This window comes from Leptodactylus fuscus, chromosome 5 (assembly GCF_031893055.1).
Source record: "Leptodactylus fuscus isolate aLepFus1 chromosome 5, aLepFus1.hap2, whole genome shotgun sequence".
NCBI classification, from domain to species: Eukaryota; Metazoa; Chordata; class Amphibia; order Anura; family Leptodactylidae; genus Leptodactylus; species Leptodactylus fuscus.
The window spans coordinates 17,739,684-17,752,320 of NC_134269.1; positions in this window are offsets into that span (position 1 = coordinate 17,739,684).

Sequence of the window (12,637 nt, forward strand, 5' to 3'; positions counted from 1 at the left end):
TGGCACATGTCAATTACCTGTAGAGTGCCAGCTAAGGGTAAGTTCACACAGAGATTTTTGGTCAGGGTTTTGAGGCCGTATTCGCCTCAAAATTCTGACCAAAAAAAAGGCTCCCATTGAAATCAATGGGAGACGTTCAGGAAAAAGAAGCGAGGTGCTCATTCTTCAGGCCGTTTGACCTCGTGATTCGGCCTCAAGACACTCCCTCCTCCAGACTAGGTCCATTCATTGGGCCTAATCCGGAGCAGAGCACGGGGCTGGATGCCGGTGCAGTGAACCGGCATTCAGTCGCGGCTGCCCGTTTTTCGGATCAGAGCCTGAGACGGCCTCCGCTTCAGGTTCTGTTCCAAATAATCAGACTGAAATTACCCTTAGTGGACCAGGCGTGCATGGCGGCCAGAACATCATGGACACACTGAATGATATTTTTCCCTGTTACTAGTTGTCATACTGGGGGGCCAAGAGGGTGCAGGGTTCATGTGAGTGCATTTGTATGGCTACTGCCATTTCATACAGCTAATCCAAGAGGGTCTCTATTGTCAGCCCCCCACGTGTCTTCGATTGATGACCTATCCTGAGGATGGATCATCAAATGAAAAGTAATAGAAAAGAGGCCGGAGAAGAATCTCCCAATAGAAAGAAATGAATAAGACAGGACACTTAATATATCTTAATACATTCTGCCCAGTGTCTCTCCTGGGGGGTAAATACTCTGAAACTGCCCTCCAAAGGACCACATTATTTATGTATAAGAGATTGGAGGTGTTCTTTTTTGGTTTCTTCATTCAACCCAGACCATTATGATGGCTTCTCCTGCACCATTTGCTGTCCAGTCATCTTGGGCCCTTTGATTTTTTTTTTCCTTTATGTAGATTGAGCCCCATATAGGGATCACAATGCACTTTTTTTTTCCGATCAGTATGTTTTTGTAGAATGGGAGGAAATCCATGTAAACACAGGGAGAACATACAAACTCCTTGCAGATGTTGTTCCTGGCAGGATTTGAACCCAGAACTCCAGTGCTGCAGTGCTAAACACTGAGCCACCATGTTGCCCCTTGGGCTCATTGATTCTGTAACCTATCCCCACCCTCTATAGCAAAATAAAATCAACGCCAAACTGGACCTCTAACGTATATTTACACCCTAGGCCAGACCTCTGAATTCAGACCCCAGACCAGACTTGTTGATTAATTTTGACCTCAACGACACCCTAAAATGTATTCCGATCTCAGACCAGACCCCTAAATAAGTGCAGACAACACATCAGACTCCAAAGTAAATACAGACCCCAGACCAGTCCATAAATAAATACAGACCCCAGGCCTGTAAATAATGTAAGACCAAATACCAGACCCAAAATTCAGATCACAGTCCAGACTCCTACAGTGTTGGCCAAAAGTATTGGCCCCCCTGCAATTCTGTCAGATAATACTCAGTGTCTTCCAGACAATGATTACAAGCACAAACTCTTTGGTAATATCTTCATTTATTTTGCTTGCAATGAAAAAACACAAAAGAGAATGAAAAAAAAAAAGTCAAATCATTGATCATTTTACACAAAACTCCAAAACTGGTCCGGACAGAAGTATTGGCGCCCTCAGCCTAATACTTGGTAGCACAACCTTTAGACACAATAACTGCGCACCACCGCTTCCGGTAACCAGCAATGAGTTTCTTACAAGGCTCTGCTGGAATCTTAGACCCTTCTTCTTTGGCAAACTGCTCCAGGTCCCCCCTGAGATGTGAAGGGGGCCTTCTCCAAACTGCCACCAAGAGATCTCTCCCCCTCCCCCACAGGTGTTCTATGAGAATCAGGGCTGGACTCATTGCTGCCACTTTACAAGTCTCCAGGGCTTTCTCTCACCACCATTTTCTAGTGCTGACCTGAAGTGTGTTTTGGGTCATTGTCCTGCTGGAAGACCCATGACCTCTGAGGGAGACCCAGCTTTCTCACACTGGGCCCTACATGATGCTGCACAATGTGTTGGTCGTCTTCAGACTTCATAATGCCATGCACACGGTCAAGCAGTCCAGTGCCAGAGGCAGCAAAGCAACCCCAAAACATCAGGGACCTCCGCCATGTCTGACTGTAGGGACCGTGTTCTTTTCTTTGAAGGCCTCTTTTTTTCCTGTAAACTCTATGTTGAGGCCTTTTCCTACTTTTGTCTCATCTGACCAGAGAACATTCTTCCAGAACGGTTTTGGCTTTCTCAGGTAAGTTTTGGCAAACTCCAGCCTGGCTTATGTCTCTGGGTAAGAAGTGGGGTCTTCCGGGGTCTCCTACCATACAGTCCCTTCTCATTCAGACGCTGACACTGGATAGTACGGGGTGACACTGTTGTACCCTCAGACTGCAGGGCAGCTTGAACTTGTTTGGATGTTGGTCGAGGTTCTTTATCCACCATCCGCACAATCTTGCGTTGAAATCTCTCGTCAATTTTTCTTCTCCGTCCACATCTAGGGAGGTTAGCCACAGTGCCATGGGCTTTACACTTCTTGATGACACTGCGCACGGTAGACACAGGAACATTCAGGTCTTTGGAGATGGACTTGTAGCCTTGAGATTGCTCATGCTTCCTCACACTTTTGCTTCTCAAGTCCTCAGACAGTTCTTTGGTCTTCTTTCTTTTCTCCATGCTCAATGTGGTCACACAAGGACACAGGACAGAGGATGAGTCAACTTTAATCCATTTCATCTGGCTGCAAGTGTGATTTAGTTATTGCCACCACCTGTTAGGTGCCTCAGGTAAGTAACATGTGCTGTTAATTACACAAATTAGAGAAGCATCACATGATTTTTCAAACAGTGCCAATACTTTTGTCCACCCCCTTTTTTTATGTTTGCTGTGGAATTATATCCAATTTGGCTTTTGGACAATTCTTTTTGTGGTTTTCCATTGAAGACAAATTAAATGAAGATAATACCAAAGAGTTTGTGCTTGCAATCATTTTCTGGAAGAACAGGAGTACTGTATTATCTGACAGAATTGCAGGGGTGCCAATACTTTTGGCCAACACTGTAAATAAATTAAATCCCAGACCAGTCCGACATTAATTCAGACTACAGATCAGACACCAAAATAAATTCTTACCCCTAAATGAATTTAGATCCCCCAGACAAGACGCAAAATATATTTAGACTCCCTAAAACCATACCCCAAAATATATTGATACCCAATATTTTTATCCAAGGATATCAGACCAGGATACTAGATCAGACTAGAGATGAGCGAATAGTATTCGATCGAATACTCGTATTGGTCGAATACCACGCAGGAAAATTCCATTGAATTCAATTCAAAAACCTCCTCGCGCTCCTCATCCTGCTACTTCCTGAACTTGGAGGATCCAATGTGTCGGACTTTGGTTTACATGGAAACCGGAACAACATTCCCGTTTTTTCCCATAGACTATAATGGTATTCGATATTCAATCGAATACAACTCGCTCATCTCTAGATCAGACCTCAAACCACAACCAATAACATTCATTTCGAGTCATAAAATTAGAGTACAGACCAGATAAATTATTTAGACCCCAGCCCAGCTCTGACGCCACCAAAAATAGGGTAGATGCAGGTACAAATTACATGGCGAATTCTACTTACCATTCATGGCTACTGATATCAAGGCACTTTCAGAGGGGCCAGCCTTACAGCTCTGGGTCCCATAGCCATGTACTGTCAGAGTTTGGAGGAGGCTATCCTCACCCCCTGGCGATGACACTGAGCTGTTAGGCCAACAATTCTAACAGTGCAGGGATATTGGTACCAAAACTAACACCACTGATATCTCTGCAACTGGGGCAGATACTGGTAAAGCTAAAATTGTGATGAATTCAGTATATAACAGTATACCTCACAACTGTCCTGGATTCTGGGTCCTGTCCCGCTGTCTCAGTCCTGTGTGACTACAAGAGTGGTAAAGCAGGGAGCCGTCCACTACCTGTTTTACCATTCGGCCCCTGTGTCTACTCCAAGAGCAGAGACTTCAGAAGAGATAAGCAGGGAACGGGGCTACGTGAGTATTAGGTTTTTTATATCTCTTTGTTACCAGGAGGAGGACTTAAAACTATGGGGGAAAATGGAAAGGGGACGTTAAACTGGGGGCAGCTGCAGGGGGATAATAAACTATGGGGCAGATGAAGGAGACATTAAACTGATGGCAGATGGAGGGGGACATTAAACAGGGGTCAGATGGTAATGTCCCCCTTCAGCTACCCCCACAGTTTAATGCTCCCTTCCAGTTGCCCATAGTTTAATGTCCCCCCTTCAGCTTCCCCCACAGAATAAAACTGGGGACATTAAACTGAGACAGATGGAATGGGGCACAAGGAGGGATGACATTATAATGTAGTAGCATATCATGTTAGGACAGTAGGAGCATTATACTATGTGGGGGCACAAAGAAGTGGGTGGGACCTAAATTCACAGGGCGCACCGCACTTTCCATACCTTTTTCTGTCCATTGAAAGTTGGCAGGTATGTATAACTGTATATAACACACACAAGATTAGAGCACATGAAAGGTCCTTTTTATATAAATTTCACTTTATGGGTCATTGCCACTGACAAGAATTGGGTATGTGAGATTTGGACCTATCATGTGTCTGGGGTCCCTATCACTCTATCAATTTATAATGTCATTCTGGTAGCCATGTCCAGGGACACGTATAACAGCAATTTACAGGCCATGGGGTATATTTATACTGATGACCTAACCCCAGGAACAATGGGCACCTGACACCTGGAACCCAAGCACATCAAATGTTCCAGGCTGGCGACAGCGCCGAAATCTATACAGGAGAGGGAGCTGGAAGCAGAAGGCTTTTGTGTCCACATCTAGGGAGGTTAGCCACAGTGCCATGGGCTTTACACTTCTTGATGACACTGCGCACGGTAGACACAGGAACATTCAGGTCTTTGGAGATGGACTTGTAGCCTTGAGATTGCTCATGCTTCCTCACAATTTTGCTTCTCAAGTCCTCAGACAGTTCTTTGGTCTTCTTTCTTTTCTCCATGCTCAATGTGGTACACACAAGGACACAGGACAGAGGTGGAGTCAACTTTAATCCATTTCAACTGGCTGCAAGTGTGATTTAGTTATTGCCACCACCTGTTAGGTGCCTCAGGTAAGTAACAGGTGCTGTTAATTACACAAATTAGAGAAGCATCACATGATTTTTCAAACAGTGCCAATACTTTTGTCCACCCCCTTTTTTATGTTTGCTGTGGAATTATATCCAATTTGGCTTTTTGACAATTCTTTTTGTGGTTTTCCATTGAAGACAAATTAAATGAAGATAATACCAAAGAATTTGTGACTGCAATCATTATCTGGAAGAACATGAGTATTATCTGACAGAATTGCAGGGGTGCCAATACTTTTGGCCAACACTGTATGCAGGTTCACATATCTACAATAGTTTATGCAAGAATTGGCACATGGACAGTCAAAAAGTACAACAATTTCATCTTATGCCAGTACACTGTATCTTAAGACAGAACGCCAGTCTTAGTCAATTCCTGTGTTCTGCAGCAGATGAGATAAGGGGGAGGTTATTATGGCGATGTAAATATGACCTTTATCACTTTAAGAGCCAGCAGCCCAGACCATTACTTGTCACTGTTTACACAGGGAGAGGTTTTCTTAGATACTAAAGATTCCAGTGATAATCCCATGGGCAAGGAAACTACAAATCCCAGCCATGCCAGGCACCAAGTGGTAGTGATGATGTTTAATAGGCCATTCTAGGAGGATCTATAGACTGAAGCCAAAAGTACAGCACGCTTACCTGTAGCTATATTCATGAATAGAATTCTAGAGTACAATGCAGACTGACACTTTATGCAGTGGCGTAACTAGGAACGGCGGGACCCCGTGGCGAACTTTTGACATGGGACCCCCTCCTTCCCCCCAACCTAAGACCGCTGAAAACCCCAGAGTTTAATAATTGGAGACTGAGAGGGGATATCATAAAAAACACTGTTACTACAATACCACGAAGGCCATTAACCTCATCCATGGGGCCAGGTTATCGAACTCTCCTCTTGTGCTTCTTTCCACAGACGCCGAGAAGGCCTTCGATCGGGTCAACTGGGGCTTTATGGAGGAAACCTTGCTCCATATCGGCCTTCGGGATCGTATGATGAAGTGGATCCTGGCCTTGTACTCTTCCCCTTCGGCCATGGTCAGAGTGAATGGGTTACTTTCCGAACCTTTTCCCATACTTAATGGCACCAGGCAGGGCTGCCCCCTGTCGCCCCTTATTTTTGTTCTGACTCTAGAACCCTTCCTTCGGCAGGTCAGGGCTAACCCACAGATTTCAGGTGTTGCTCATTCCTCACTGATCTATAAGGTGGCAGCTTATGCGGACGATTTATTGTTCTTTCTTTCCTCTCCTCATCTCTCTTTGCCGGCCTTAATGTCTGCTTTCCAGGAGTACTCGGTGCTGTCCAATTTCAAAATAAACTTCTCAAAGTCTGAGATTCTTAACGTCTCTCTCCCCACCCATCAGGTTGATTCCTTGAGTCGCTCTCTTCCTTTCCGTTGGGCGCCTTCCTCCCTTAAATACTTGGGGATCTACCTTACTCCAGACCCAAAAGATTTGTTTAGTTGCAATTTTCCCCCATTACTTACCTCCATCCGGGCTGATTGTTCCAGGTGGTCTCTGAATGCTTTTACTTGGTTCGGGAGATGCGCCATTTTTAAGATGAATATTCTCCCGCGTCTTCTCTACCTCATGCAGGCTTTGCCCATCCATGTCCCCACTTCCTTTCTCCGGTCCCTAACATCTATTCAACTGAACTTCATTTGGTCAGGTAGACCGGCCAGAGTGGGCAAGGCCCTCCTTTTTCACCCCAAGGACTGTGGCGGTTTGTCTCTCCCAGACATGCATTCGTATTATTTGGCCACTCACCTGACGCGAGTTGTTGATTGGTGCAGACACGGTTCGTCCAAACCTTGGGTGTATATCGAACAGGCGTTTTCCACGGTCCCTTTGCAGGCGGCTCCCTGGTTGTCTTCTTCCTTTCTCTTTTCCGTTTCCTCTCATCCCACTATTGGTCCAACTCTTCGGGTTTGCTCCAGAGGTCTCATCCGGTCCACCTTCCTTCCCGGAAATTCATCCTTTTTCCCTGTATTGGGTAACCCTGGCTTCTCTCCGGGATTTGTTGATCGTGTTTTCCGCAACTGGCGTCGCCTAGGGATCCACCACGTGTGCCACTTCCGCAGTGATACTGGCTGGCGTACTTCGTCGGGTCCCCGAGCCCCTCCTGACTTGCCCCCTTTGGATGCGTGGCGGGAGATGCAACTCCGTCACTTCCTGGCTTCTCTTCCCGACCCCTCGGAGTTCCGCTCTGAGCCTACGTCCTTGGAGAGGATTTTGGTTGGGGATGGCCCCCTTCGTCATTCTCTCTCGCTCACATATCGACTCTTAATTGAGCCTCCGGATGACTTTGTGCCCCCATTTATGTTGAAATGGGAAGGTGACTTGTCTCTTTCTCTTTCCCGGGAACAGAGGCGTCGAATTTTCCGCCTTTCCCACTCCACCTCGATCAGCTCCCGCTACCAGGAGGCTAGTTATAAACTTTTGTCACGGTGGTACAGGGTCCCTACAAGGTTACACGCTATTTTCCCTCCGGTGTCTCCTTTGTGTTGGAGATGTGGTCAAGAAGACAGTGACATGCTTCATATCTTCTGGTCCTGTCCTGCTCTGTCCTCTTTTTGGGATGGAGTCAAACGTGTCACCTTGCAACTCACCAATACCCCCCACCACTTGGGTCCGGCCCTGTTTCTTCTCAATCATTGCGAGTCCTCAGTGAAAGTTTATAAACGTTCTCTGCTTCGCTTCTTGGTCATCGCTGCCCGTGCGTGTATCCCGCTCTTCTGGAAGCGTGTAGAAGCCCCTCCTCTATCCCTCTGGATTTCCAAGGTCAATGAGATTATGCGGATGGAAGAACTTACCTCTTTCATGCAGGACTCGACTGATGCTTACATCAAGACCTGGTATCCCTGGTTCCAGTTTCAGGGTACCGGAGAGTATCGGACGCTCCTGGGTTCTGGTCCTCTCTCTTAGAACTGACGACCTTCACTATATCTGCAGGTCTCGCTGGTACGTGGGTTTTCGGGTTTGTCTTCTGCTCGCTCCCCCTCCCCCCCTTCCCATTCTCCCTCCCCCCCCCCTTTTTTTTTTTTTTTTTTTCTTCTTCTCTTTCTCTCCCTCTCTCTCTTCTTCTCTTCTCCTCCTCTCTTTTCTATCCCCTCTTTCTTTCCTACTCTCCTGCCATGGTTTGTTACTTTTTTTTTCTTTTCCCCCTTTTCATCCCTTAATTTGCCTTACTTGGTTTGTCCAGGGATTCTCCCTGATGATTCCGTTTTGTTCGGTGCTTTCTCTTTTTTAGTTGTTATTTGTCATTTTGCTTTTGTATATTGTCTTTGTACATCTCTGGGCGCTGGTTGGCCCTGATGTTCACTGTTTTTGTGTGTTATAAAAATTTGCAATAAAAACTTTGAATTAAAAAAAAAACAAAACACTGTTACTTACCTATCCCCGGCACAACAGTCAACGCAAGGCCTGCTTCACATCTGCGTTTGGTATTCCGTTCGGGGATTCTGCTTGGGGACCCCCCCTTCCCTGAACAGAATACTAAACTCATTAAAATTCGGTGAGCAATGAATCCACACGGACCCTACAGACTATAATGGGGTCCATGTGTTTTCCACACGGTGTCCGCACAAATCATGCAGAGAGGAAAGTAGTGCTTGAAGTAATTTTCTCTCTACATGATTCGTGCAGACACTGTGCGGAAAACAAATGGACCCCATTATAGTCTGTGGGGTCCGTGTGGTTTCATTGCTCACCGCTTTTTACCTAAGTGGACTCCCCGAACGAAATACCGAACGCAGATGTGAACCAGGCCTAAGAGCTGTATACACAAAATAGTAAGAGCTCCTTTTAGTGAAAACAATTTGCAACGTTGCTTAGTTTTTATCTTCAATGCACTTGAGGAGAGCAGTTATAGGGGTGTATATACCCTTCAGACATGTAGACAAGTATCGGTCATATTGTAAGACGTCTTCCATCACCGTCTGCTCTAGACCATACCTGTTACATCTGGAAACACAAAGTTTGATAAATTCCCCCAGTCTGTTTCTAAAGGCAAGAAGCAGAATTAGGACTGCAGCTTTGGATGTAACTGGAGTATAAGAACTAGGTTACCAAAGGCAAACATATTACAATATCAAGAATGATGCCGAGAATGTGATGTAGCGGCAGAAATAATATTATCAGGTATTTATAGGACGGGTGAGTAAGTGGATGTTATCTCCCGGCCTCCACCTGCCCATTGTATATAGTGTCAGACTCCTTGGGACGCGCTGGATATTCTCTTTTGTTACAGTGTTTTTGTTGGGGCATATTTTAGGGTTTTGTTTGCTATCTGAGTCACATCCTCCTCCCAGCATGGACTAAGCTCACAGTACCGACATTCTCTTACTTATACACACCTGGAGACGCTTTCCATATACAAAAACCACACGTCATAGAAACCAGCACTGAAACTGATAACGTACACTCACTGACAGAAAATAATACCGCACCAAGACCTGGCTGTTGTCCTGACCTGAAGCGTTCTCAGTGTGATGTAATGATTGTATATGGAGGGGATGACAATATTACAGCCAAAGGAGAAGGTTATTGGGGAAAGCTGGAATAATTGGGCAAAGGCTCTAGGACCCTGTTAAGACCTCTAGCCTGTATACAGGATGAGATACACAGGACATGGAGGTATATACAGGCTGTGTATGATATATAGCAGTACATTTACCACAGATGTTACACCTGTAGTCTGGATACAAGATGAGATACGGCAGGACATGGAGGTATATACAGTCTGTGTATGGTATATAGCAGTACATTTACCACAGATGTTACACCTGTAGTCTGGATACAAGATGAGATACGGCAGGACATGGAGGTATATACAGGCTCTGTATGGTATATAGCAGTACATTTACCACAGATGTTACACCTGTAGTCTGGATACAAGATGAGATACGGCAGGACATGGAGGTATATACAGGCTCTGTATGGTATATAGCAGTACATTTACCACAGATGTTACAGGCCTGTAGTCTGGATACAAGATGAGATACGGCAGGACATGGAGGTATATACAGGCTCTGTATGGTATATAGCAGTACATTTACCACAGATGTTACAGGCCTGTAGTCTGGATACAAGATGAGATACGGCAGGACATGGAGGTATATACAGGCTGTGTATGGTATATACAGTAGCAGTACATTTACACTTGCACACTTGTAGGTTGGTGACGTCCCATAAATGCCGGATTAATGATAAATCTGATGTCCGGGTAGGAAGTGTTATAATCTGGTGGAGACATTCCTGGGGAGCACTTGTGTGTGGGGGTGAGCATTATCCTGCTGAATAATACCAGTTGTCCGCCCTGCCATGAGAGACAACACATGAGGCTGCAGAATGTCTTGTACATATCACGGAGCTGTTAGAGACCCTTGTATGCAACAAATTTCCTACAGCTAGGTGTCTGGAAATGGTCAGAGAAGAGATAGGGGTGTGTAATAAAGGCGCCTCCTGTATCTGGATGGTGGCTGATGAAACTGGGAGCTGCTTGTGGTTGTCAGCGGATCAAACAATCCTACTGGTGGACTGTCTTGGCCATTAGGAGCCTTCTCACTGTGTGCCCCCTCACGTAGCCTCTACTCCCAACACCTCCTTACAGCAAGGTCTGGTGGGCAATCCATCCTGCTTCTCTCAGTCCAATGCCGCTTCCCCCTCACAAAGTCTGTCAACTGGGTAAAATGTCTAGCAATCAATGATCTCTCATAATGAGGCACACTACCCAAAAGTAGCCTCTTTACAGGACAATCCTAGAAGCTTTTTTTTACGTCCTCTTGTGGCAAGACCCAGTGTCTAATCAGATCATACCTGTAAGTATTTACAAATCTGCTGTGAGACAGAATTGCAGGACGAGTTTTACAGCAATCCGACATTTCTATGTGGGTGTGTTTTTATTTTTTTTGTCAATGAGTGTATTTGTGCTGCGCTGATGATATGTGTATGCTATGTGTGTGCTGCCTTGTAATATCTGCCTATACTGGTAACGTGTGTATGTTGTATGTGTACAGTGCTGGTAAGGTATGGATACTATATATGAGCTGCACTATAATGAATGGCTCCTATATACTGTATGTGCTGTACTAGTAATATATGGATGCTGTATGTGTGCTATACTAGTAATGTATGGATACAGCATGTGTGCTATAGTAGTAATGTAAGGCTATGATATGTGTACTGTACTAGTAATGTATGGATACTGTATGTGTGTTGTACTAATAGTGTATGGATACCCTAATCGTGCTTATTAAAAATGAATGGATACAGTATGTGTGATGTATGGATGCTGTTTATATGCTCTACTAGTAATGTAAGGATACTATATGAGTACCGTATTAGTAATGTATGGGTTCTGTATATGTGCTGTACCAGTAATGTATGAATACTGCATATGTACTGTACTAGTAATGTATGTATACTGTATGTGTACTGTATGGATACTGTATATGTGCTGTACTATTAATATAAGGATAATGTATGTGTGTTGTACTAATGTATGGATTCTGTATACGGTTTATGTACTGTACTAGTAATGTATGAATTACTAGCATCTGCCCGCGACTTTGTCTGCGGGTTGGTGTTGGCGCTGAGCCGCTTATATTTAGCGAATTGCTGTTGTGGATGATCCGCCTGCTCCCGCGTCTCGGCTCTGCTACATCGCTGCATATGATCAGAATACTCAGTTGTATGTACATCTCTGCATATGGAGAGCGTACTCAGCTGTGCTACAGCGCTGCCTAAGCTCTGCTACATCTGGCCATTTGGATTATAGGGCTGTTCTTATGTCAGTGTCTGAGCAGCTTCTGTGTTGGAAACGGCTGAACGGATGGTGCAGAAATTTGCCACAGTTCGATCAGCCTGCTCCCGCGTCTCGGCTCTGCTACATCGCTGCATATGCATAGGATACTCAGCTGTATGTACATGTTTGCATATGGAGAACCTACAGAGGTGTGCTACAGCGCTGCCTAAACTGTGCTATATCGGGCAATTGTGATTACAGGGGTTTTGTTATGTGACTGTGTGAGCAGCTTCTGTGTTACATAGGGCTGAACGGATGTTGCTGAAATGTGCCAAAGTTCTCCCCCTCCCCCATCAGAGGCAGAACAACACATTCCCTGTAGTACTCACTGAAACTCTCTCTCTTTATATATAACCCAATATAGTCCTCTTGCCCACACACAGCCTGCATGTTCTGTAGTCTCCTGATCTTCCATGAGACTCCATTTTCTTCAGTTTTAACACTGTCCAGCTTCATCCTATATAGCTCCGTCCACAAAATAGCGTGTAGCTCCGCCCACTGCCTAGCATGATCCTATCTGAAAATGGCTCAAGGACCTGTGATGACGTCATTACAGGTCCTTTAGTGTAGTGTGAACCTACATTCCTTCACTGCGGTCATGTAGTGACATCATTTACCGGGATAAAAAGTAGCCTATGTTTTAATCGGGGTTCCTATCTATGTATGTGGCAAATTTCAT